Genomic DNA, 27,586 nt, shown 5'->3' on the forward strand with positions numbered 1-27,586 from the left:
TTTGTCCTCATTGAATTGGAAGGAAATCCTTTCAAAATTTACTACTTAACAAACATTTGTTGAGCACAAATTATTGTTAGGACTTTATTTTAGTCAAGGACTGAGAACTAGTACATAGATATAATTAATAATAATAATCTGTTTTAAGTAGTTTACAAATATAAACTTGTTTTATTCTCAAAACAATGCTGGGAATTGGGTGTTATTATTCCTTTTTCACAAAGGAAAAAAACTGAAAAAAACAAAAATTAAGTGACTTGCCCAAAATCACACTTGTAGTTATGTTTCTAAGAGTGGATTTTTACTCAGGTTCTTCTTAACTTTGGATGAAATACTTTATTTGCTACACTATCCTTGGTGCCCTCGATAATATCCTCAAAAAAGTAAGATATCCTATGTGCTATTTCCAAACTTTTGCATAGGTGGTCCTTCTATTTCTGGAATGTAAATCCCTCCTTCCTTCCTTCCCTCCCTCCTTCTTTCCCTTTCTCCTTTCTTTTCTCCTTCCCTCCCTCCCTCCCTTCCCCTCCTCCCTTCCTTCTTTCCTTCCTTCCTTCAATTTATGTTTCTCTCTCTCTCTCTCTCTCTCTCTCTCTCTCTCTCTCTCTCTCTCTCACACACACACACACACACACACACACACACACCTGTCACTCAGACTATTGGAAATTCTAGACTACTTCAAGTATAATTCAAATGCTATATCCCAGACAAGAGCTTTTCTGAACTCCCATTTGCCAATGCTTTCTCTCTTTTTAAATTAATTTGTATAACTATAAACTTAATACTGTAAGTTTTCTGTGGTGACACGCTGCCTTTGGTAGAGGAAGTTTGTCCACCTTGAGATTCTCCATACCAATGAAATGACAGCTCCAATTACAATCCTAAACTTTTCATTTCCTCATATATATACCCAGGGTAGTCTGTGGCCCTGCTGGAGGCATTGAGTGTTTAATTGATTTGCCTAGAGTGCAAAAGGCCAGGAGATAACAGAGGCCAAACTTCAAGCAAAGCCTCTTGACCCCAAGGCTATGTTGTCAACTACTTTGGTACCATGTTGTCTTTCCAAAAATTATCCAATACCCAATGATCTCAGATCTTAGAACAAAAGAGGTCCTTTAAAAATCCTTACAACTGATTGATTCCCAAGGAATGAAAGAAATCATGTGTATAAATAACAACCACATATATACAGATACACACACACAAACTTCTTAGAAATAATTTTATTATTTTGTTTTCCATTTCCCTATTTATGTGTGAGAGTTAGGGTTAAGTGACTTGCCCAGGGTCATAGAGCTAGTGTTAAGTGTCTAAAGCTGATTTGAATTCAAGTCCTCCTGACTCCAGGACCAGTGTCATCTAGCTGCCCCTACTCATCATTAATTAAATCATTAGTCTGCATTTTGAAATGCTATCTTCATTTGACCAGTAAATATGCATGCATGCATGCATACACACATATACATATACATATATATTTTTCCAGAGCAATATTAATACATTGAAGTTTTACAGGTAAGTGTAATTATCTTGAGATTAATTTTTTATGTTAGTAATTGTGAAAGTCAAACATATTATTTTCAGTGGGCATTTTTTTTTTTTACCTCCTCAGCCATATATGAATACAACTATTATGGCTTCATAATCAGCAAAAGAAGCCATTAAAAAAAATCTTTCTAACAATTCTAAACACATCCTCACCATCATTATTATCACTATTGTCATCATCACCACCACCACCACCACCACCACCATCATCATCATCATCACCATCATCATCATCATCATCATCACTATTTCTCTGACTATAGTTTTTTAGCTACTGCTTTAAAACACTTCCCATACATTAATTCATTGAAAACTCACAGCAAGGGAGAGTGGAACATGTTGGGAATTTAGATGCAGAGGACATGGGTCCTTCTGTCCCTTACTAGCTAGGTGATCTTGGGCAAGCCACTTCCCTTCTCTATTCCCACTTTTCTTGCCTGAAGGATGAGTTTGCATCAAATGGCCTCTGACACCTCTTCCAGCTCAAAGGGTTTGGTCCTAGGATCTTTGCTGTGAGGAAGGCATCTAATGGCATACATAATGATTAGAGAACATGCTCATCCGTCTTATCTTTGTATTTTTTCCTTAAAAATAAAAGAGTATTATGTGATTAAAATTTTGGTATAAAGCCAGAAAATCCTGCTAGTCATGAAATAATTGGAAAATCATAAATCAATCTTCTCTATGTCCTTAAGTCATTTTTAGTGAAGTAACCTTGCTCAGGAAAGGTGCTTAAGTAATTATAAATTTTATTGTAATGACTTAAAAGGGAAGATCAAATGAGACAATGCAGGTAAAGTGGTTTTCATACTCTAAAGTGCTACATGAATGACAATTATGATGATGTCGATAATATTAATAATGACAATGAAGGTGTGAAGGATCTGTTATTTTGGCGGTGGAGGAAATTCTTGGTGTGGGAATTCCTTCTTCTAATCCTGCTGAAACTAAAGAGTAAGCCCTAGAAACCTATGTAGGGATATGGAGGTTAAGTGACTAATCAAATTATGAAACCAAAGGAAATATTTGTAAAGAACTTTTAGGACAGTGCCTGTCATAAAATAGATGCTTACTGAATGCTTCCTCTTTCCCCTGACCTCCTTCTTAGTCCACAGTCACCTGGTCAGTTAGTACCAAGGTCATTTTGTATTTAATTCTATTCACTATTCTATACTACCTCTCACTATTATGAATATTAACACAATCTAAATTTACTATAATTATGCAATGATTCATCATTATTTATTGATATATTTATAGAATTATATAGTAGAGTGAATGATAATATGCATTATGTAATGTGACATTTTTATATAAACATGATATGCTTAGTAGCACTTAATTATTAAATATTAAATACTAATATGAGAAGCAGTTAGGAGAAGTGGACCAATTGCTACCTTCATAATAAAAAAGACCTACATTCAAGTCCCGTTCCTAAGGCATAAGAAAAGGCACTTGAGCTCTAAGTTCCCCCAAGCAATTTTCCAAGACTGTAAACTGAGAAGTTACTAATTACCACTGGTGGAGAAGTTTTCTCTTTGGGAGTCCCCAATTCCAAGGAAATCATGAGTCCCCTAATAAGCAAAAAAAGAAAAAAAAATCAAGATTAGATAGAGCTAGATGGGAATAGGGATGGACCTGGAGTAAAAAAGATCTGAATGGATCCTGCCTCTGACATTAGCTGTAGCACTCTTGTTCAATCACTTAACATCTCAAACCCTCAGTTTCCTCACTTGCAAAACAGAAGGAATGATGACTTCTATGGTTCCTTTCAATTTTAAATATATACTCCCATAATCCTATGATAGCAATATCTTAACAATAGTGTTGTAGGGTCAATTTCTTCAGTTTTACTTTTGGTTTAAAGACTGGTTTATTTTTGCAAGAAGATAATTTGTATAAGATGTTAGGATCCCTTTTTTTAACTTTAAGAACTGTATCATCTGTTGCTCTCTTATGGAGTGATTTATTATTAGAAATTATGTATGAAGTAATTGTTAGTAAGGACAAAGAATGTTTCTGGTGATGAGAAACTAATGTGCCTGGGGCAGTTAGGTGGTGAAGTGGAGAGAGCACCAGCTCTGAAGTCAAGAGGACCTGAGTTCAAATGTGACCCCAAACACTTAACACTTCCTAGCTGTGGGACCCTGGACCCTGGGCAAGTCATTTAACCTCAATTGCCTCAGCAAGGAAAATAAGAAAAAAAAGAAAAAGAAAAGAAAAATGAAACTAATCTGCCCATTAAATATGCCTAGAATCCCTTATTTTAATGGAAACAACAATGCCAAATACTTTTCTTCCATTAGATTTCCCAAGCAGTAATTCAATGTATACCTGTATATTTTTGCTACTACATAATTTCTGTTAAGTAACAATCATATTACAGGTCTCTTTTCATAAAATAAGCCAACTCTTGCCTCAACAGCAGCCTGCAGCTGTGGGGCAGGCTAATCCAATTAAAATGGCAATGTTTTGTTTGTTTCCTACCAGAAGGCAAAAGTTTAAGATAAAGGAAAAAGGGACAATAGGCACTTGGGTCAATTCATTTTAGTTTTCATATAATTAGCAATGTTTTTTTTTTTTTTAACTGATTGAGATAAAATAAGCAATGTGGATTTTTTTTTTTACCTGGGAAAAATAGAATTGTAGAAAATTAGAATTGTCAAGAAATTACTTTTGCACTGTGAGATATATTTCCTGTCTTCCTCTATTTCTTCAGCGTAGCACACTAGAAAGAGCAGAGGATCTGATTTTTTAGGGCCTGAGGTCCAATCCTGTCTGTGACATTTTACCTCAAGTGATACTGAGCAAATCAAATAAAACAAAAATAATTTGATATAAAACAGTTAACTCATTTCATAAAACTTTAAATACATAATATAAATGATGTATGCCATATAATATAAGTAGAATATTATATGATATAAATGATGTATTAATGATAGACTATATAATACAAATAATATATAATGTGTTATATGTAAAAAAATCTACACATTACTTTCAAAACTACCCTTATTGTCTGTGTTTCCTTCTGTCTTCATCTGGGTTTGAAAAACTATCAGTAGCTTCATTTTGCGGGGAGGAGAGCAGCACTCTTACTCAAACCTCAACCCCTCTCCCCAGTTAAAAATCAAACTAAAAAATATGTATAAAGAAAACATAACAAACAAAAAATAATCAAGCAAAATGAATCCACACAGTAGCCATGTTCACAAAGTATTTCTCTTTCTGGTCCAAGTATCCAAGTGTCAGTGAATCAATAAACATTTATTAAGTGCTTTCTGTTTACTAGCCACTGTGCTAAGGGTCAGAAACATAAAGAGTCCCTGCTCTCCAGAAGCCTATAATGTCATGGAAGAGACAATACCATGGAAACAGCTATGTACAAATAAGATAAATACCAAATACACTGAAAATAATTAATAGAGCAATTCATAAAGCAAAGGAATTGAGGGGTCAAGAAAGATTTTCTAATAGGAAGTGAAGAATGCTGTTTCATGATGCAGTTAGGCATTGCATTGAGTGGAATTCTGAAATCTTTCAAAGGTGTTTTTCTTTACAATATTACTTGTCTTGTTTGAATAGTTTCATTGGTTCTACTCACTTCACTGTGTTTCAGTTTACAGGACCCACGATTCTCTAAAATAAATTCTTTCAAGATTTCTTACAGGGAAGTTGTTCAATTTCTTTTGAGTCATATCCAACTCTTTATGACCCTCATTTGGAAGTTTTTTGGCAAAGATACCGGAGTGGTTTGCTATTTCCTTCTCTAGCTCATGTTACGGATAAGGACACTGAGGCAGACGAGATTAACTGATTTCCCCAGGGTCACATAGCTAGTAAGTGTCTGAGGCCACATTTGAACTTTGGAAGATGTCTTCCTGATTCCAGACCCAGCACTCTATCCATTGCACTACTTACCTAAGTATTCCCAGACGTTCATATGATAGCTAATGTTTTTTGTAGCACTTATTATATTCCAGGATGTTTAGAAATGTTTTCCAGTGATCTCACTGCACCTTCAGAACACTCTTGGGAAGTAGATGCCATTTTATAGATGAGGAAACTGAGATAAACAAGGGGGTAAGTGACATATCTAGGATCACACATCTAATATATTTCCAAGACAGGAAAATTTAAATTCAGGTATTATAACTTGAATCAAGATTTCTTTCCATTATGACTAAATCATCTCATGAATTTTGATAAACTGCCAGTACAGAAGAAAAGATAAAGATGAGGTGAATTTGTATTGGATTATAAAAGCTTCCACCTGATTGGTTTTAATCAGATATCAAAATTAAAGAAATGAACAAAAAAAAATTTACTTCCTCCTTTTGCATGGGCATATCATTTACCTTCTCTGAGTCTTAACTCCCCGTCTGCAAAATAGACATGGCAGTGATTGTACCAGCTTCCAGAAAGAGTTGATACAAGACAACCAAACACTTCACAACAGTTAAAGATCTAAGGAAATGAGCAATTTTAACATTTTCTTGGTGATCTGCATCTATGGATGCTGTTTCTTTTGATAAAGGTCCTGAACAGAAGTAGTGGTACACATTGTATGTTGATGTTTGCTGTTGTTTGTATATTGTTGTTTTGAATGAATATTTCAATTCTTTGCACAGATGTGTTTACTGTGCCACCCGTGGAAAATCCCCAGGAAATCATAGGCAGTTAGCTGAGGGCAATTTTCACTTGGCAGCCAAAGCTTTAGCCTAACCCACCACAAATGAACGGAGAGATTCCAAATCTGAAGTTTGTCCTTTTCTCTCAGGTTTGATTTCATGGGCCACATGGCATGAGTTAAACAGACAGAAGCCTTGAAATCCAGCACAAGTGCCAAACTGGGGAAAATATCCTCCTATGAACTGTTTCGTGAAGCCCCCACACTCCTGAAACTCTGGCCTGCTCTACTAAAAGTAGTCACAGTCCTTTCTTCCCTAAATTGACCCCAGGAAAAAGGGGAAAGCTCAGCCCCTCATCATTTCTGAAATAGATTATTATGTAATAGTGATCTTAAATGTTTCTCTCTTTTATGGCAGATGAAGCCAAGATATGGGAAGAAACTAAGTAGAGCAGATCACATGGATATTAAGTGGAAAAGTTAGGGTTTGAAAAACTGCATGTCCTCAAATTTCAAATTCTACCTTCTTTCCATTTTACCTCAGAAGTAACATCTATAATAATAAAAATAACTATTTTAAATAATTACAGTATTAATAATTCTTTTATCATTAATAATAATCATGTCATTAATAATAACAGAAGCACAAAATGTCTGCATGATTAGAAAGGATCTTGATCATCTAATAAAAATATAATAATGTGTATGGCTTAATAGATAAAGGATCTTTATTCAGGGGAAAAAAAAAAAGCTGAGTTCAAATCCAGCCTTAGAAACTTCCAAAGTGTCTGACCCTGGATAAGTCATGTAAGCATTTTAACTCAGTTTTCTCATCTGTAAAAACAGGGTAAAAATGAGAGATCCTGTCTCTCAGAGTTGTTGAGAATTAAATAATGTTCTAAAGTGTTTGCAAATATTAAGGAACCAAATAAATGTTGGATATTAATAGTTATCATTCAAGACCTTCAATGAGTAAAACTAAGACTTTCTGAAATGCTTCATTGTACTTTGGGGGCATTTCTGAGTCTAAGGAACTTTACTTTTAAACTTTACTTGATCTCTTTTCAATATTCTACCCACTGTACCAGGTTCTGATGCTGAAGAGAAGATTAATTTTTCTTTCACCCAACAATTCTTCAAATATTTCAAGTGAGTTATTGTGTTCCAGGAAAGTGTCTTCTTCTTTCTGTTTAACATTGTCCATTCTATTGGTGAGAAAGTTGCTATTCTGCAGATCTGGCATTCTTAATTTCTTTTGTTTTATCAACCTCTTTAGGCATCTAGTGAAACATTCTCAGAAGTATATTATTATTTCTTTAAAATTGAAAAGGGAAACTATTATATTAAAATATAGTTATCATAATATTTAAGAGACAAACAAATTCACTGACTCCAGCTAAGAACACCTATGATCTTAGCCTCCCCACAAAAAGAAGGAAGAATTTTGAAATTTCTTTCTTTTTTTTTTTTTACCATTTCAACTGATGATAGTCATTTCTCTAGGTTTTTACATATATTCTGTAATTTCTACATATACTATATTCTATACATGTATTTTCTGTATGTGTGTTTATACATATATATACATATACATATATACTCTCTCTCTCTCTCTATATATATATACATATATATATATATATATATATATATATATAATATATATATATATATTATATATATATATATTTGTGATGGAGGCAGAGCAAATATGGAAGAGTATAAAGGGCGTGTCCACAAAGCTCTCCCAAGCCACTAAGCAACTTTTTAAAAAGTGCATCAAATCAAATTCTGAGCAAAATAATAAACAAATAACAAAAAGCGCATTCTTCCAAACTAAGATAGTTTAGGAGAACAGAGAGATCTACAGATTCTAGGGTAGGGGCTGCACTATGAAACTTGGAAGAGGTGACAGTAGTAGTAGCAGCAGCAATAGTGATAATACTAAGAATGCTGGGCACCCAAGGGCAATTATGGAAATAAACTCCTAGTCACAAAAGGACTACTATGCTACAGTTACTGGGTGTAGGACTGTGAGCCAATTGGTAGTTATTTCACCAGCTCTCCAATTCTGGCTCACAATTATAGATAGAAGGAAGATCTTGTGGTCACTGGTCATTAGGAATCAGAGACTCCAGTGGAGTACAGAAGGATAGAAAACAGAATTCTCCTGGAATAACATCACTCTGGAGGTACTAAAAATCTACAGATACCCAGATCTAGCCACAGGAGATCAGGCTACTCATGCCTCGGCCAAAGGTGAGCAAAAGCTCAATTCTGAACCTAAAGTCTAAAGTCAAAATTTTTTTTTTCATCATCTTCTTTGATATTCTTGACTTCTTGTTCTTTCACATGAACTGTTGTTATTTTTTTCCCCTAATTCAGCAAAATAATTTTAGGAAGGAGATTTAGCAGTACCAGATTTTAAACTATTTTATAAGTAGTAGTTATCAAAAATATTTGGTACTGTCTGAGAAATGGAAAGATAGATCAATAAAAGAAAGTAGACACACAATTTACAGTAGCAAATAATCATAAAAACCTTGTATTTAACAAGTGTAAAGACAAGATTTGGGGATGAGAATTCATTATTTGGGGAAAAAAAAGGAAAACTGGAAAGCATTACAACAGAAAACATTATTTTATACCAATTACAAAGTTAATGGCAAAATGGACACATAGACTAAATATAAAGGGAGATTTTAAAAGAAATTTAGACATGATTTGGTTATTGTCCTCTGTATTCAAAGAGGACCAAAATTACATCACTATGTTAAAGTTGAGTTAGAGTGTGTCCAACTGTGGCTAATCAGATCAATATGAGCTCAGATTGCTCTGCCACAAGTTAGACACAAATAGTTCCTATGAATATTTGGGGTATCTTCTCTAATTTTGCGCATTTCATGTTTCTTTTGAGTTAATTAAATTCTGCTTTGCTCATAGACCACAGCACCTTCTCTGATGAGGGCTCACCATGCTGGGCAGTCCTGTGCCAGTGTCTCCCATGTCATACAATCAATTCTAAAGTTCTTAGGAAAGACCTTGAGAGTGTCCTTGTATCACTTTTTCTGACCACCTTTTGAGTACTTGCTCTGTGTGAGTTCTTCATGTAAATTGCTAAATAATGTATGAATTAACAAAAGATAGAGGGGAAAATTAGGGGTAAAGTGAATATTTTGATAACATTAAAAAGGTTTTGTATAAATAAAACAGATGTATAAAAGATCTGAAGAAAAAAGCATAAAATTAGGGAACATTTTATACACAGCTTATCAAATACAGGTCAAATCTAAAACATAAAAAAATTATCATATCTATAATAACATTATTTCTGCAATTAATAAATGGTCAAAGGACATGAACAAGCAGCTTTCTAATGAAAAACATAAACAAAATAATCATGAAAAATGCTCTAAATTATTGTTTATAGAAATGCTAATTAAAAAATTAAATTTAAATTAAATTAGGCTACATTTTTATAGCTAAGAGATTGGTTATAGTTAAAAGGAGAAATGGCAAATGTTAGAGAAGATATGGAGAAATTGGGACATTGATTCATTTTTGGTGGAATTGTGAACTATTCTAATTATTTTTGGAGAGCAATCGGGAATTAAGCTCAAAGAGTTATTAAACTACCTATATCCCTTTACTCAGCAATACCACTACTAGTTCTATTTTCAAAAATGATTAGGAAAAAAGGAAAAGAAGCTATATGTTCTAAAACATTTATAACAGCTCTCTTTGTGGTGACAAAAACCTAGAATTGCAGGGATGACCATCAATTGGGTAATGGCTGAATAAGTTATGCTCCATGATTGCATATGACAGAATATTGTATAAGAAATGATGAGCTTAATGATCTTGGGGAAAAAAAGATAGACTTGCATGAAATAATGAAGAGTGAAGTCAGCAGTATCAAGAATGTTATGAAGAATAATAGCAATGTTTTTTAAAAACAACCTTAAGTGAATAAATTATTTTGACTATTATTATAAATCAATTAATTAGAATTAACTAAATTAGGACATATGAAGAAAGACACCATTGCATCCAGAGAAAGAACTGGTAAACAGAAATATGTATAAAGTAATTTTACATATACATATATAGATAAATTTGTATACACACATATGTATATGTATATATATATATATATATATATATATATATATATATATATATATATATATACACACACCTATTTGGTTTGTATGTGTGTGTATATGTGTATATGTACCTATTCTTGTCTAATGGTGGCCATCTCTAGCATGGGAGGGGAGAAAAAAGGGAGAAGAATGCATAATAACTGTTATCTATTTTATGGAAATCTTGTTTTATTCCACAAAAAGAAATATGTTAGATTGGAAAGAAAAAAGGGGGGAAAAAAGAGACTGAAAAGCTGAACAAACAACAACAAATACCTGACCATAAAAAAAAGTGTTTCTGTTGACAAGGAAGCACAAGACACAAACTCAGAAGAAAAGAACATGTCTCAGCAAAATACATCTGAAAAAAAGTAATCATCAAAACATTCTGATACTGGATAAGAATTAGAATTGTTAATCAATCGAATAGAATAAGTATAAAATATACACAAGTAAATGACCACAGTAACTTAATGTTCAAGAAATACAAAGATCAAATTTATTGGAGCAAAAACTCTCTCTTTGGGAAAAAACAACAACAACTAGGAAAACAGTCTAGAAGAAATGTAGATTGACATCTCATATCATTTATCAAGTTCAAATGGTTACATGACTTAGACATAAAGACAAATAACATAACAAAGTTAGAGGAACATTTCTAAAATTACCTATGAGATCTCAGAATAAAAAAAAAAAAAAATTGTTCATGACCAAACAAGAGGAAGTTAATTTTGATTATAACAAATTTTAAAGGCTTTGCATAAACAAAATTAGTGCTGTGAAAATTAGAAGCAGAACAAGAAATTTTTGGACTGGGGGAGTGTTTTACAGTATATTTTTATTATAAAACTTTCATTTCTGAATAATAAAGGGAACTGAGCCAAAACTATTAAAAAAAAAATCACTATTCCCCAGTTGACAAGTGATCAAAAGATAAAGATATAAAGACAAGAAGAATTAGTTTTTATTAGGGAAAAAAAAACTTCAAAAATTATATAAAATCCTTTAATCACTAATAATTAGCAAAATGTAAATCAAAATGATTCTTAAATATCACCTCACACCCACCAAATTTGCTAACATGACAACAAATGAAAATGACAAACACTGGGGAAGATGGGGAAATATGAATACAGTGAATTGAAAGAAATTATTATTAATAATCAATTATGGGGGAGATTTTCCTTCTTCAAAGCCAACCCTTTAAAGGATACTGCTGACCTCTGCCACAAATTTGGCCCACTTACACTGTCGTATCTAGGTGAATTCCAACTCATTGCACTCTATTCAGGTTTGGGCAGGAATAAGTTCTTTGATTAAATTACCCAAGGCTTGCAGTGACTTAGAAGTAAATGATGTCATCAAAATTACCACCCCCAACTCCTAATAAAATAGTTCCATATGTAATTATAATATTCATTCTCTCTCACTGTTAACCAATCAGATTTGCTTGCCACCCTCAGGAACATCCATACTTCCAAGGACATATAAGCATTGAGTAGGTTCCATGAGGGGTTTTTAATCACTGAATGATGTCATTCACCCTTATTTAAAAAAAGCTAGCATTATTTAGAAAATGATTAATTATGCAGAAACTTTCACCAAAAAGAAAGAAATAAAGAGAATAGCTGAAGCATTATTTAAATGTGTAGAAGAGAGCAGCAGGAAGAGAAGAAAAGTAGAATGAGTAAGGTAGCTAAAGTTATATGATGAATTTAATTACATACCAGATTTAAAAAAGTATGCTATGAATAATATATAATATTTTATTTAAATTTATTTAATTAATTATATTTATGCATTTTATTTATTTATATTCATATATTTATTCATAGGTTCAGAAACAATTATATTTTTCTATTCTACCATTTCTGTAGAAATGATGATTTTATTTGCTAGTGAAAAAGAAAGAAAACTAGTAATAAAAATTGTGAGTCCAATTTCAGTAGTGAATTACTGTAGTGTACATACATATATGTATAAATGTATACATCTGTGCACATATTTGTATATACACACTATATTATCCAACATGAGTAAAGCACTTGTAAACAGAAAAGATTATTTTTAAAAGTAAGTTTTCTTTAGCTTAGGCAACCTTAAAGGAGCTGATGTACCAAAAAGTAGCCCATCAAAATAGCCTTTACAACAAGCTAAATCAGATTTCAAGGGGATATTTGCTTCAACTTCCCACCATAACTTAATGAGAAAACAATATTTTTTAATAATAAAAGATGATTTGCCAACAAAGATAAATATTTCAGTCTTGGAGCTAAAAGGGAATTTATAAAACTGAATTATTAATGGTGTTCAACAACATTTTCTGGATTTAATTTCAATGATTAATTAGGTAGGGGTGTCTTCCTCCACACATACACACTGAGTGTTCAAAATTATGTATAAATTGTCATTGTCTGTGTTGAGGTAGGGGGTATTGAAAGGACTGTTTGTGATTCTGTGGTGCATCTGGGTCCATGTCCTCACAGGCAGCCATCATCAAAGACTATTAAGAAAGACAATGTATAATTGAATCTAAAAGACACTGAAAGTATAAAAGTCAAGAAATTAAGAAATATATATCTTAAGCCTATCATAGGCGATGTTAAAACATTGTAAAGCCAGTATCAGGCTAAAATCTCTATATCTTTAATCATATCTCATGAATTTTCTTCATCTAAAATGAGTCCAATAAGAAAACAAGTTAAAAAATAAAGCGAGACCTTTAGGAGAAAATTATCAAGCTACTTGATATGACCTGAGAGAAAATTATTTTTTCATGGCACAATTCCAAAGCCAAATTTATAACATTAATTAAAGAAAACAGCAAAAAGATGCTTAATTTTATTTTGTTTTATTTTGGTAAATAGTATTTTATTTTTTCAATTAAATGTAAAAATAGTTATCAATATTCCTTCTTTTTTAAAATAAGAAGTTGTTGCAAATTTTTTCCTTCCCTCTATTCCATCCCCCCTCCAAGATAACAATCCATCTAATATAGATTATACTTGTGCAGTCATGTGAACATTTTTTCTAAAATAGTCATGTTATAAAAGAAGTAACATAACAAAAGAAAAAAGTGACAAAAAGAAAAGGTGAAAATAATATACTTCAATCTGCATTTAAACTCTGGAGTACTTTCTCTAGATGGGGATAGGATTTTTCCATCGTGTGCCTTTTGGACTTTTTTTGGTTCATTGTACTGCTGAGAAGAGTTAAGTCAATCACAGTTGATCATCTTACACTGCTGCTGTTACTATGTATAATGTCCACCTAATTCTACTTTACTCAGTATCAGTTTGTGTAAGTCTTTCTGGATTTTTCTGACATTCACATGCTTATCATTTTTTTTTTTTTTAACGGCACAGTAGAATTCCATTACATTCACATACCACAACTTTTTCAACCATTACTCAATTGATGGGTGTTCTCTCAATTTCCAATTCTTTGCCACAACAAAAAGAACTGACACAAATATTCGTTATCCTATTTTTTATGATCTCTTTGGGATACAAACCCAATAGTGGCATTGTGGGTTCAAAGGGCATACACACTTTTAGGTGACAAAATTTTACCTAATTTTGTCTAAATTAGTCAAAATTGTCAAAATTAAGCAAAAAAAAATGTCTAAATGCTCTATAGAATTTTTGGATCAGTTCACAAATTTATCATTTTTGTCCCAATTTTCCTACATCCCATTCTACATTTATCCCTTTGCTTTTTATCATCTTAACCAATATGATAGGTGTAAGGTGGTACCATTGAATATTTAATCAATATATGTGTATTTATCTAATCAAAAGTGATTTAGAGTACTTCTTTATATGCTTATAGTTTAGATTTCTTTATCTGAAAACTGCCTGTTCATATCCTTTGACTACATCAGTTAGGGAATGGAGTGTATTCTTTTCTTAGACATTTGAGTCATTTTTCTATGTATTTCAAAAATGAGGTCTATCTGACATATTTTGTTGTCAAGACTGTTTCCCAGCTTTCTTTCTAATCTTGGTTACAATGATTTTGTTTGTACAAAATTTTCAATTTAATATAATAAGAAACATCTATTTTGCATTTCATAAAGTTCTCTAGCTCTTATTTGGTGATGAATTCTTCCCCTCAATAGATCTGACAGGTAGATTATTCCTAAAGTCTTCTAATTTGTACATTCACGGTTATGATTAGTATTACTGTATTTTCCTCTATTCTATTCTTCCTCCTATTTGCCATTTCTCTCCTTTCACCCTTTCTCTCCTCACCAGTGTCTTGCTTCTAGTTAGTATCTCCTCTGATCTGCTTACTCTTTTGTCAGTCCTTCTTACCCCATTTTTACTACTTCCTGCTAGCATCCCATTTAGCCTACTGTGCTCTTAAGGAATTGTATTCCTCAGTGGATTTTTGTTTCTCCTTTTCACTTTTCCAAGTAAGCACTTAATAAATGCTTTTTATCTAACATTCTCATTTCCATTTAATTGATCTCAGACTGTTGGATTAATAATATTGCTGCACTGGAGAGAATTAGAAGAAAGAAAAGGATATGGAAGAGAAGGTGGAGGAGGAGGAAGAGGAAGAACAAGGAGAAGTAACATAAGGAGGATGAAAAAGAGAACAAGGAGGAAGAGGGAAGGAGACAAAGAAAGAGAATAAGGGAGAGGGAAGAAGAGGAGGAAGAGGAGGAGGAGGAGAAGGAGAAAGAGGAAGAGGAGGAAGAGGAGGGGGGAAAAAAGCACACTTCATTTTATCCTGATTAAATCCATGGAGTAAGGTATTATTATCTCCATTTCACAAATGAAGAAACAGGCAGACAAAAGGTAAGTGACTTGCCCAGTCTCACATAATCAATAAATATCCAAGGCAGGATTTGAATTGTAGTGGTTTTCACTCTGTTTTTACTCTCCTCTCTCCACAATTTCCCCCTTCACTATCTTCCATGGCATGTGAATTTGATGTGTCCCTCAAAATTCTGTCCCTAGATTGACCTATGTCTTAGATTAACTATAACTATATCTCTCTCCTTTTCTTGGCTTTAATAAACTACTGTAAGAGTCTTCATTCCAACAGCTGTCCCAGGACATCTCATTAACTATTCTGTACTTATGATTTCTTTGCTTATATCCTTATGAACAGCATGACCTGGACCTTGTATAATATGGGATAGTATCACTGAAGCATATCACAGTATTAGGAACCTCACTGTGACTTCAATACACAGCTTTTGGTCACACTTTATTCAGTGAAAGGATTGGAGTCTTTTTCAATAAAATAAGTGAAGGGAGAATTTTTCAAAAGGAGAAAGTTTCACTTAAGTAGACAGAATAACGAGCCCAGCTCATCTCTGTGAATTCATGAATTAAAAGTTGGCATGGCACTATAAGTTAAATGGTATATAAAATTCTAGCAACATCAGGAGAACTGGAGGCTGGATATCACTTCTTGCCAAATTCTGCATATTTATCCTTGGCTTCTGAGGGGATGTTTATAATTCTAATTTAAAATGAAGCATGAAGGGAGAATTAGGTTCACCATTTAGTAATAAAATGAATATCTTTATAGGTATAAAGACCCCTTTTTAGAAGCTCACATCTACCATAATTTTATCTCAAGCCCACAGATATATATTAAGGATTTTTCTAAAGTAATCAAAATAAGTATTATTGGTAGAAAGCCTAGATGAGTCATGGGCAATCTATGAAAATTCCAGGTAATATGTTTGCATGAATTTTTTTTTAAAGCATATAAATGAAGTGGAAATAAAACCAAACCAGCAGGTTAAAAATCATCATGGTCATTCTAGTAGCAACTTTAAGAGCCCCTTAGAGTTCATGATAAATAATGAGGGAGATTCAGGTATTTTCTGCTTCATGCCCTAAATGACCACCACCCCCCTCCTTGGTGCTTATCTAAATCCTTCATAACTCAGCTTAACTCTTGCCTATTTCTTGAAACCTTCCCTTCCTGACTCAGCTCTCAGCAATCTCTCTGACCCTCCATAACACTGATCATCTGTACTTCTCATTTAGGGTTTAGCATCTGATACCCTGTTATTATTATATTTTCCTATGCAGACCCTGGACTCTAAAACTTGATCTTAAGTTTCTCTTAAAAACCTCTTAGGTTTAAAAAGAAAAAAAAAAAAAACTTAGAGGAATGAATGTTCTCAGGAATAAAAGAGGAAAAAAAAAAAAAAAAAACAGAGTATGAGGAAAAGATCCCCAAGGAATTTAGTTTCACATGCTGTTTATGCCACTTACTACTCCTCTCTGAACCTGAATTTCTTCGTCTATAAAATGAAGTGGTTGGGTACAATAGTTCCTGAGGTTCTGAGTTTCTTTACTTGAACTTCATTTTCTTAGGGAAGAAGAGGGATCCCTCTCCTATTTTGACAACATCCTCCTTAGTTGGTCAAAATCAGCTCTAGAATAAAAGCTTCCTTTGTCACATTGATTGCTTTTGAGGAAAAAAAATAAAATCAAGGAAAGTCATGAATTTATTAGTTGCTTTACTTTGAACAGAGAGAGTGTGAGAGAGAGTCCCAAGAGATATATAGATAACTAAAATCTTCTACCACTGCTTTAAAAAAAATGCTTTTATGCCAGTGACAAGCTTATGATATGCTTCTGGAACCCATCACCTTTTTCTACCCCCAGTCTGGAAATTTAAGGCATCTTCCCTTCATAGTACTAAGTTATCCATCCATTGACCTTTAGCCACTAGCTTTCTTTTTCCAAGTTTGTAGATTTTCTCATAGAAGTTTATCTTCTTTGTATGTAATGTTATTATCCTACCTCTTTAATCTAATCTTACTTTTTTCTTTTGAATAAGATATTTTCTTCCATTGCCTCATTCTAAGCATGAGTCACATCCCACCGTGTATCCTATATGGAGACATTAGTAGGATATGACTCATTATAACAGAAGGAGTTAAATTTGACTTCCTTGTATTAAGGTCTCAAATTTATTTTGTTTATTATCTATGCTCAGTACATCTGAGGTCACTGATATTGTTCTTAATATTCCACATCTCCTTGGCTATTGTTCCATGGTGACTCAAAGGTGCTCTCCACTTATAGATCCCATGAGGTTCCTTGTCACTGCACACATGGAATAAAGCAACAGATCTGGTTCTCTACCTCAAATCTCTCTCTCTTTCTCTTTTCCATTTCTTCTCCCACTCAGCTGCCAAAATGAATTTTCTAAAGCAGAGGGCTTACTATGCCATCCCACTACTGATAAAATGCCAATGGTTCCCTACTACTTCTAGGATCAAATATAAAATCCTCTATTTTGAATTGAAAGCCCTTTACTGAAGGACTAACCCTAGACACTTCCTAACTTCCAAACTTACATTCTCTCTCTTCTACATCAAATATAATCTAGCAACACAGGATTTCTTGAAGTTCCTGTCATACAATACTCATTTCTCCTTCACTGATGCCTTTTCAGTCTCTTGTTTCCCAAACTTGGAAGGCTAACCCTTCTCATCTATCTCTACCTGCTAAATTCTCTGAATTTTTTCAAATCCCACTTACTACAGAAGGCTTTTTTTCCTTCTGTACCTCCTGATCTTGGATTAACTTCATTCTATTTTATTCTGTATAGATCTTGTATGTACATAATTGAATAATGTTTCCTTCATTAAAATGTCAGCTCTTTGAGAGCAGGAGGTTTTTTCCTTATATGGAACAAAGAGCCTAGCACACAATCAATATATTGACTGGCTAGCTCTCTACTGATATTCTCCTTCCTATGCTGGTGATATTTAGCTAAGTCTGTGCTCAGTTTTCTTTCTCTTGATTAATGCATTCAGAAGTGCTACAACTTCTATAACCCAAGCACCTTTTCTGGGCTATCACTCCCCTATCTGGTCTATTTCCTCCATTTAAAACATAAGTTCCTTGAAGAAAGTAAATGACTTATATCAGTGTCACCAACACTAAGCCCAGTGCCAGGATTTTAATGCTTACTAAGTGTATTTGCATTCATTCATTTATTCTCCCTTACTGTGATCAGTTTAAAACCTTCTTAATAAGGTTTTAATGATTCTCAAAATATACATTTCTCAAGCCTGGAAAGGCTCACATGAACTGATGCCAAGTGAAATGAACAGAACCAGGAAAGCAATGTCCACAGAAACAGCAAGACTGTGTGATGATCAGCCATGATAAATTTAGCTCTTTTTTTTTAGTTTTTCTGAGCAATTCAGTGATCCAAGGAAAATCCATTAAACTTTGCATTGGAAAATACCATCCACATCGAGAGAGAACTATAGAGTTGTTGAATTGAAGCATACAATTTTCATATTTTTTTCCTGTCTATATTTCTCTTTTTTTCTCATGTTTTTTTTTTTTTTCCCTTTTGTTCTCATTTTTTCTCTCCCAATATGACTCATATGGAAATATGGAAAAAATAAATGTGAGTGTTATGTATGTACATACATAACCTAAAAAATACATATATACATATATGTGTATATATGTATATATGTATTTTTTTTTTCTCTTGGACTTCATTACATATGCTCTAACCCTGGTCAAGAACACACTATTCCTATACCAGAACCATCACAACTTTGGAGTCAATTTTCCCTGAACTTTATCTAAGTACCAAGTAGTATGTAGCTTAACTCTACATAATTTATATATGTTACAAAGTGTTTCCAAAATTGTTGTTTTATTTGCATGGCAATCCATGGTAAGTGATTTCATTATCCCCATTTTGCAAATGAGGAAACACAGATAGAGAGCAGTTAAATGACTTACTCAGAGTCACACAGCTAGTAAATTCTCCAAGACCAGTTAAGCTCAGGTAAATTTGATTCTTTATCTACTGTGTCACTTAAATGTCCCTAAGGTTAAGAGGATGATAGATTAATATATTATTATCATTTAATAATTTTTAAATCTATTATTTTCAGGAAGGGAGGGTGAATAAAGAGGGACCATCATTGTTAGAAATGGAATATTAGTTGACAGGAGTAGAGAAGCAGGTTAAAAATCAGCATCAGGAGATTTTTTCCTAATAACTGTCTTCTATTTAAACTATAATCAGGAGTTAATTTCAGACTAGAGTCATGACACATAGAATGGAACAGGGCATGGGGATTGAACTAAATTGCTTCAATTAAACAAACAAAAATAAACATTTGGATTTATTCTTTTACCTTTTATAGTTGTGGCAGCAATTATGTGAATATTCAAAATGCTCTTTATCACACTATGGGAACACCAGGGACGAGGAAGGAATAAGTATTTATATAGTACCTAATATGTACCAAGCACCATGTGTGCTAAGCTCTTTAAATATTATCTTATTTGAGCTTCACACCAATCTTGGGAGTTAGTTGCTATTATTATGCCCATTTTACAGTTGAAGAAACTGAGACACATAGAAGTTAAGTGACTTGCCCAATGTCACATAGCTCTTAAGTTTCTGAGGCTGTATTTGAACTCAGGTGTTCTTGGCTCCAGGTCCAGCACTCTATCTACTACACCACTTAATTGTCTCAGCTTCCTCATAAATTAAATGGTAAGAATAATAGCTGCCTATGCACATAACTTACTTGCTTTGAGGATAATGCTGTTTAAAAATGTGGACAATGATCATCATTATCATCATACCAATTCCATATCCTCCATTCAGTCCATTGCTATGATAGAGAATAAGGTCATAGCATGCTAGATTGATGTTAGAAGATGTGAGTTTGAATATCAGCTCTCCACTCATCACTTTAGTCAAGCCTCATCACACCTCTACATTTCAGTTAAATAAAGGGATTGAGCTAGTCCACCTCTAAGGTTACACTGAGCTCTAGAATGGCCTCTTAATACTTGGAAAACATTTTATTTATTAGGCATCCAATAGGAGAAATTATTGATTTTTAAAAGTGTCATTGACAGGAGTATTCTGGCAATATGGCAGAATAGGTCAAAAAATTTCAAGCTTTCCAGATTTACCTGCTAAAGAACACAAATTTGTGCTTGAGGGTGAAAATAGATGTGTGAAAAACAAGTAAGATTTGGAGCAGAACAGGGGTCCTCCTGAAACAACCAGAAAAGACCATAAGAAAGACATCAACATAAGTTTAACCAATGTGAAGTCCAAACACTTTGAGGCTAGCTCCATAGTAAGTGGAGAACCCTGGAAGGATCCTTAGCTAGAACCACAGGAATATTCACCTCCTGAACAGCCTAAGAATTGGGGATCAGAGTCCAAAAAGATTGAAGTAATCTCTTCTGATTGGGAACATCGGACTCAGTGGTACTGCTGTGACACAGCTCTGAGAAAGGAAGAACCAGAACACTTGGTGGGTGAGTGCAGAAGTAGTGAGACATAGATGCTGCTTATAGGAGGGTAGAACTTTTGGTTTGGAACTCCAGGTCAAACAGGAAAACTGAAGTAAATCTAGAGATTTAATCTCTAATAGATCTAATAATAATAGAGAGTAAATCTCCCCTTAACCAGATAATAGTTCTTATTTTTAAAAAATGAACAGGCAAAGAAGAAAGAACCCCACCATACAAACTTACTACGAGAATAGGGAAGATCTAGATCTTCAGAGGACAGTGAAATTAAAAAAAAAAAAAAAGCCTCTTCTATCCCAAAGAATACTATTAAATGGCTACTTGTCCAAAAAGAATTTGTAAAATTCTGAAAAGACTTGAAAAAGTAAGTGAAAGTGATTGAAAAAAAAATAAAAATAAGACCCATCCAAGAAAAAAAGATGAAAAAAAAGTTAACCAACTAGAAAAGAAGATGTATCATTTAAAAAAAAAGAAAACAATTCTTTAGAAATTAAAATTGGGCAAGGGGGAGCCAGAGAAATAACCAAGAAATAACAAAACAAAATATAAAGAATCAAAAAAAAAATAGAATAGAACTTGAAGTATCTTATAAGAAAAACAACAGATCTGGAAAACAGATCAGGAAGACAAAATAGAAGAATCATTGAATGTTTTGATCAAAAAACAACATTGACACAATAATGAAGAAATAATCAAAGAAAATTGTCCTGGAGTGATAGAACATGTGAAGAAAGTGGAAACAGAAAAATCCATCAGTCACCACCTCAAAGAGATCCTTTGTGGAAAACACACAGGGATATTACTGCCAAATTTTGAAGCCCTCAGATCAAAGAGAGAATTTTGCCAGAAACAAATAAAAAAACAGTTCAAATATCCTGGAACTCTAATTAGAATTATACAGTAGCAGCCATAATAAAATATTGCAGGTCCTGGAATCATCTATACTGGGATTCAAAAGAAGTAGGTCTGCAGCCAAAAATATCATATATAGAAAAATCACCCATATTACTGAATGAAAAAAAAATGACTTTCAATGAACTTGTGGATTTTCAGGACTTCGTCTTAACGAAACCCAAACTTAATGGAAAATTTAACATTAAAAAAGCCAATATCAAAGATTAATTTCAAGGCACTCAACATGGACAAATTTTTTAATGTGGAAATGTATACTCCATATTTAAGACTGACATCAGTAATGGGTAATTCAAAAGAAAAACAAGTAGAGTTGGGTATGTTGATTCTAAAAAACACAACAATGCAGAATAAACAAGATGTAGTAGAGGAATTAACACCAAGGCATTAGAAGGAGAAGAGAGTTCATAGTTCAGAAAATGGGTTAAATGGGAAACACGATGTATATACACAATGGTACCCTCTAAAATCTATAAAGAAATAAGGGGAGAGAGAATAGGATAAAGTGGAATATAACAGAGTGTGTAGATTTATGGCAGTGGGACAAGATGTACAGATTAATGGGCAATGGATAATGGTTAAGATGGGTTGTAGAAGGGATATATATATAAGGGTTATAGGGGACAAAGTATGTAGATAAGTATGAAAGAGATGAGGGGGGAGGGTAGCATAAGATTAAGTGAGATGCAGAATAATGTTTAGGTTAGTAGGAATAAAGTGTGTAGATTAATGAGAGTGGGAAGGAAAGAGTAGGGGGAGAAGATAATGAAGGATCCATTAGTAGGGGAAGATTAAATGATAGCAAGTTAAGGAGCAGAATTAAAGTAGAAAAGTTGGCAGGGATAGGAAATAAAAGTATATACAAAAACTAAACAAGATCAGGAGTAGAATTTATTAGAAAAAAAAAAGTAGAGCTAGTAATCACTGATCTTAGACAAAGTAAAACTTAAAGATTCAATCAGGAAATCTACATTATGTGTCATCCATATTAATACTATTTTAGATGCATGTTTACATATGGGTAAATGTGTATGAATATGTGTATTGTGTGTGTGTGTGTTTAAGAGGATATAGGAGTTTATCTGCACATAGCTTCATGCATGTGTATATACAGACATATGTATTGTTATGGGCCAGAACTTGAAATAAGGTGCTAAGTCACTGGAATTAATAATAGTGCTTATGTACTTAGTTCACATCTTTAGAGTTCACACCTTTGGGAGAGTTCACACCTCTAAAAGAGCATATAAAAGGACAAGGACAAGCCCATTGGAAGCTCCAGGAGATTCACAAGGCAGGATTCAGTGGAGGAGATTCACAAGTCACAGCTCCCACAAGCCCACTCTCCCAGAGGAGGAGTCAGATCCATTCCTTATTCCACCATTGTGCTGGTTGGAAGCTTTGGATTCAGAGGGAGCTGGAGGCTGAAGCTGGCAGAGGCAAAGGACTAGCAACAAGAGCTTTCGGAACCAAGGAAAGCTAAGCGGGCTAGTTTGGAAGAGACAATAAAGGATTGGACTTTAACAGCTGGTTGTATTTGTGGTGATTATTGATTTAAACTGAAGGAAGGCTGCCTCCAGAAACCCCCCAAGAGACCTGCTCTCAGAGAATGATAATATTTTAGAGAAGAGAACATTACATTGTATATGTGTGTCTTTAGATAGGTTACACACACACACACACACACACACACATATATGTATGTATATGTATATATATATATATATATATATATATATATATATACATATATATGTATAATGTGTATAGATAGCTAGATCTATCCATCTATCTATATTTGTGCTTAATTGTAGCCTGATTGGGGAAAGAAAGGGGGGAGAAAAGAAAAAAAGTAAAGTAAAAAGTACACAGCAGAGAATAAAAGAATAATGTATAAGGAAGCAAAGAAAAGATGGACATGAATATAACCTCTTTTATTATTATATATGCTTTCTTGAAATGAATGACAATGTTTTATTTTGTTTTGTTTTGTTTTTTTAATTTTATTTTTCTGTCTTTCTTTTGCTATTCTGTTTTTTCTTATTTAGAATTCAATAAAAAAAAGTTTATAAAAAGTATTTGCTAAAGAAAGGAGATAACGATATCTTATATCAATCAACTACAATTTCTACTTTAAGGCACCAGGTTCATGTACCTTTAAAGGTATATATGTCTAAAGAACTATCTTAGAATTCTTTTATAGCAGCATACTTTAAAAATTCTTGCCTATCCATTGTACTTTTGTTATAATTGGCAAGATCTATTTTTTTTCTGGGCTAAAAGCAATCCCAGCAACGAGTTTGAGAATCAGAAATAACTCATAGAGTCATAGATCACAGAGCCCAGAATTCAACATGGAAGGAACCTTACAGACTAGAACTGGCAATTGATTGCCAGAGGGCCAGATGCTGCTGCTACATGTTTTCTTAAGAAAGATAAAAATGTTTTTAAAAATTTTTAAATATGATAAAACTTTATTTTTTAAAAATGTAAAAACCATTCTGTACATGTGAACCTTATAAAACAAAACTTTTTAATGAAAGAAAAGAAACAAAAAAATAAGATTGATTTAAAAAATAAATTTATCTGGCAGGATTTTGAAGTTTGCTATGAAAAGAGTTTGGTTTTATTTTCAAATGCAAAATCATAAGATTATATAAAAACATGCTGGATTGGGTTTAAATTTGGCTATAAGAACTACCAATATCTGTTACAGCCCAATTAATCCAACCCCCTCATTTTGTGGATGAGGAGGTTGAGACTGGGACAAATTTAGTACTTTGCACACAAGTCACACTGCACTCTCTTAAGTGGAATACTAGTATTCCACTAGTATGAGTCTGATGCTAATAATTGCTCAGGAAGTAATGGGTTCCTTCTAATTAAATATATTCATAAGAATACAGCATTTTTTCAGCTTTGTGTAATTTTGAGCATCAGTGTTCTCAAACATAAAGTGTAGGGGTTAAGTCAGATAACCTCCATCATCACATTCAGATTGAAATCAATAATTATAGGAATCATACTTCTAAACCAAAAAGGGGCTTTATTCCTTATAGAATTTAACATCAGGAAGGAAGGGAAGAAGGGAGGGAGGGAAGCAGGGAGAGAGGGAGGGGAACAAGGAGGGAGGAAGGGAGAGGGGGAGGAAGAAAGAAGGGAGGAAGGAAGAAAGGGAAGGAGGGAGGGAGGAAGAGAGGGAAAAAGGGAAGGAGGAAGGGAGAGAAGGAGGGAGGGAAGAAGAGAGAAGTAGAGGAGACAAGGAAGGAAAGAGGAAAAGTAAAAGAAAAAAAAAAAGAACAACCAAAATTTAAACCCAAATAAAAAGTTTTCAACCTGCAATTCAATATTTTAATTTTTTTTGCATAATTTTATTCCCATATTATTGGTTTCTTTTGAAATGTTATATGGTTTATTTTATATACACATTCTAAGGAGAGATTTATCAGACTGGATGCCAAAGGGGTCCATTACACACACACACAAATACACACACACACACACACACACACACTAAGAGCTCATGACTAAGTCATTCTTAAGTTATTCTAATTTTTTAAAAAAGAAATCATTTTCTCTTGTCTCTTCATTCCCTAACTTTAACTCAGATCCATCTGCAATAGTGATATCAAATTAAGCTGTAATAATTTTCACGTTAATCATTCATATATAAGATATATGTGTAATCCCACTTTGACTAAAATTACCTACAAACCACCCTATCTTTAAATATCTCATACTTTTCTGCTGGATGAATATCTCTATAGCAAAACGCAGTTATAAAATAACATTAAATTCAATGAGAACAAACAAAAAAGATCCCAAATGTGAAGTTTTTTTTTTTTTTAATCACTGAGATCTTTACTTATTTTTGCCTAATTATTTTTAAAATGCATCTGTTTAGACACCTGCACACTTACTACAAGCTGACATTTAGATTTCTGAATGGATTATTTAAAATTTAGATTTGGCATCTGTTAAAACGCATCCGGACTCACATATAAACACCCAGATCTCTTATTGGCTATTCGAATTCAGTAGAGATTGCTGACTGCTAAGTTTCAAGCAAGCTTGTGAAATGGAGGGGGTGAATGGATAGGGACAGAAGAAAGACGAGAAGTGAGAGAGCCTGGAAGGAAATGATAAAACTCAACCCCAGAAGTCTAAAGAGTTTAAATTAATATCTTCCTGGGATGGTAGATTTGATCTTGATCAGTCTTAGGCAAAGTGATGGTTCCAGGTACCTTGCAAACCCAACAACATGTTTTTTGGTTAAATACTGTCAAAAACTTCTACCTTGGTCCCAGTAATGTGCTTCTCAGTTCTAGGCCCTGTTTGACAGACTAGGACACAGAGAGCTGTCAACCTCAGAGTCCGCAAAGATGATTGTTAAGGGGATTTGGTGCTGCTTCTATTTTGCCTAATAGGAAGGCTTGTGCTCAGCATTTCCTGAAGCAAAAGAAGACAGATGAAATCTCTGGACACTTCATTGCTACTGCCTCTCAAAGATTTCCTGTCAAAACGGGCCTATAAGGGGAGAAAGGTTTTCAATAACATTTTTTTTTTTAACCTGGCAGGATTTCGAGTCTTGCTATGAAAAGAGTTTGAAGGCACTGTCTTTGTAAAAACAAAATAAAATTAAAAAAAAAAAAAAAAAAAAAAAAAAAAAACTCTAGTGCCAAACTACCAGATCTAGTCATGTTTAAAAAAAAAAAAAATGGCCATATGACCCACATTACCATAACATCTTCAGTAAAAAAAAACAAAACAAAACAAAACATTTTGATTGACAATTTATCTATATTTTATGTAGCTTTTTCCCTCACCTCAAATGCAGCAAGTGACCTTGATGTTCCATATGCTTTGCACCTTCAATAGAGAATTTGTTTTTGTTGTTAATGGTAAGGAGATCCTTACCTTACCTTAGTAGCAAACATATAGGGATAAGGAGTCAAAGTCCTGTTTTTCTTAAGGGAATCCATTGGATTAATTCTCCACAATCTCCTGGGTAAATCTTATGACCTCTTTACACTGTCCTTTATAGAAAGCTGCATGGAGCATGCTTTCAGTTCTGTAACCTTAAAAGTGACAGAAGAGACTTACAACTACATTTAAATTTTAAAAATTACCATTTATCATCCAACATCCCATGAGAAGGTAGGCAAATGGCATGTCACATGTTAAAAAACATGCTTTTTCGTGGTGTCTGTGTGGTAGAATAGAAGGAAAAGGTTGTAACAGCGAAAAGTCACAGAATCATAGATCACAGATGTTGAGATAGCTGGGACCCTACAAGCTTTGATTCCAATTCTCTCATTATACAGATAAAGAAGGGAAGCCTTATTTTATGTAGCACTTAACCATCTGCCACCACCTTAATTCCATTTCAACTACGTATTTTTAAAATTAAACAATAAACATTTATTAAGTGACTACTGTTTGTCCTGAACTAGGCATTGCAATTACAAAAATAAAATGAAAGCGGTCTTACATTCTACCTGAGAATGAATGTATATATAGAAGTATATGAAAAATGTACATACTTTCAATCAAGGGATCAAGAGCTAAAAAGATCAAGAAAGGTGTAATGGCGTAAGCAACACTTGTTTAAGCTTTGAGGACAGCTAGAATTTTAAATAGGTAGATGTAAGGGAAGAGACCATATGGAAGAAGCTGTGTCAAGACAGAGAATAAAGATGGAATGTCATTTGAGAAACAAACACCAAAAATTCACATTTCCCCAAATAATAATAGTGGTTTTGTTTGATCAGGTAAGAAATTTCATAGTGGCAATAAAAATTGCTATCACAAAATTAATATCATTTTAAGTGAACTCTTATTAATCATAACAGTATCTGAATACATTTGAAAAAAGGATACACACACAGATAATATCCACATATATAGTTTATATATCTGTATATTTAAATATAGTACAGAACAGTATCACATATACACAGACATACATAAAATATTCACTAGATATGAGTAAGATATATATATACATTTATCTATAATTTATATGTGACTAACTTAAAATTCATATA

This window comes from Antechinus flavipes, chromosome 4 (genome assembly GCF_016432865.1).
Source record: "Antechinus flavipes isolate AdamAnt ecotype Samford, QLD, Australia chromosome 4, AdamAnt_v2, whole genome shotgun sequence".
NCBI lineage: Eukaryota > Metazoa > Chordata > Mammalia > Dasyuromorphia > Dasyuridae > Antechinus > Antechinus flavipes.